Below are 1,834 nucleotides of genomic sequence, written 5' to 3' on the forward strand. Positions count from 1 at the left end.
CTGTAGGAGCCCACACACTCGGTTGCTGAGCATCTGAACGTGAGGAAACCTCTATGGACGGATGCTAAGGATTCCTGGGGACCTCTCCTAGCCTCCCCAACCTTTCCCAAGCTTTCCTTCTGTTATCACTAAAAATTTTGTGGCCAAAATTGCTCAGACTAGCTGAAGGACAAACTGTTTTTGCAGCGCATAAATCCGTTAGCAGTTTCGCAGCGCCACCTGTTTTAGTGATTTCGTAGCGAAAAACACCGATCTTGCACTGGCTGCGCTACGAAATTGGGAAATGACAGATATTTAAGGTGAATTGATGGAAACACTGTAGGAAACGAGGTTTGTCAAGCTGTTATATAACCACATACAATACCTGTCACCATGATATTGAAACAGGGCAGGGATGGCGTTGTGAAAGATATTTCAAATTCCAAGAAAAGGTTGCACCTGAGGGGAGCTGAAGATGTAATTCTTGGACAGTATGAGGGCTATACAGAAGATACCAACAGAGGAGGAAATCATCCTATAACTCTGAGGGACAATTACAGGTTATGGGCAGAAATGAGTTCTCTGCGGTCTGAGTTTTCACTATATATGTGAAGTTGTAATAGCAACACCTGGCCGTCTGCTTGACTGTCTTGAAAGAAAATATGCTGTCTTGAATCAATGCAACTATGTTGTTCTGGTCAAGGAAAGAATGTTTCGTTATGTGCGCTTCAATAATCTATCCGTTCAGAACTATGAAGAATATCTTAATGAGAACCCACTTGCGCATCCCGGAATAGCTTTGACTGTGACAGTTTTGACAACTGGATTTTGGCCAAGTTACAAGTCATTTGATCTTAATCTACCTGCTGAGATGGTTAAATGTGTTGAGGTGTTCAAAGAGCTTTATCAAACAAAAACTAAACATCGGAAGCTTACATGGATATATTCTTTGGGAACCTGTAATATTATTGGGAAGTTTGATCCTAAGCCAATGGAACTTATTGTGACAACTCATCAGGTATCTGCACTTTTGCTGTTCAATGCGTCAGAGAGGCTAAGTTACTCTGAAATCAAGTCTCAGTTGAATTGAACCGATGAAGATATTGTCAGATCACTGCACTCCCTTGCATGCGCAAAATACAAAATCCTCAATAAAAAACCAAACACAAAAACTGTGGCGCAAACAGATTATTTTGAATTCAACGCAAAATTCACCGACAAAATGAGGAGAATAAAGATTCCTTTTCCACCGGTGGATGAGAAGAAAAAAGTTATTGAGGATGTAGATAAAGCTCGGCGTTATGCTATTGATGCATCAATTGTAAGAATCATGAAGAGCCGAAAAGTTTTATCTCACCAGCAGTTAGTGACGGAGTGCGTTGAGCAACTGGAATGGATGTTAGAACCTGATTTCAAGGCAATCAAGAAGGGCCGCAATGTGGCTTATGAAACGGACTTTCTGCATACCATCAGAGCAGGGTAGTAAGCACGTGGCATTTTAAATTAGGCTTGGGTTGGGTTTGAATGTTCCGAGGAGAACATGATATGCAAACTGGTATCTACAGGTTGCCATTGACAGGGTGAGGGCGCTAGATCGTTTAGCTGGTAATGGGCAGGAGAACGATTTGCTTTGAGATTGAGAAATAATCTAAGAGCATTCAGATCCACGTCCGGACCTTAAAATGACGGCCATGGATGATCTTGCCAGCCCAAAGAAGAGAGTCCCACACAAGGGTGTCGAGCTCGCGTGCATAATTGTGTTCTGGATTTGGTTTCCACTTTTGGTTTCCTGTAGGTCTACTTGGGCTGAGAGGAAGCGTTTGTATTGTCTAGCTTTGCTGTGACCGGGATCCAG

General features: G+C 42.5%; 1 pseudogene; it reads left to right on the top strand.

Moving 5' to 3' along the window:
• The first annotated feature begins 688 nt into the window (after positions 1 to 688).
• Positions 689 to 1,462, top strand: LOC149157364 (cullin-1 pseudogene; annotated as a pseudogene).
• The last annotated feature ends 372 nt before the right edge of the window (positions 1,463 to 1,834 follow it).

This window comes from Pinus tabuliformis, chromosome 5_2 (assembly GCF_031772625.1).
Source record: "Pinus tabuliformis cultivar Carrire ecotype Pingquan chromosome 5_2, CPIR1, whole genome shotgun sequence".
Taxonomy (NCBI): domain Eukaryota; kingdom Viridiplantae; phylum Streptophyta; class Pinopsida; order Pinales; family Pinaceae; genus Pinus; species Pinus tabuliformis.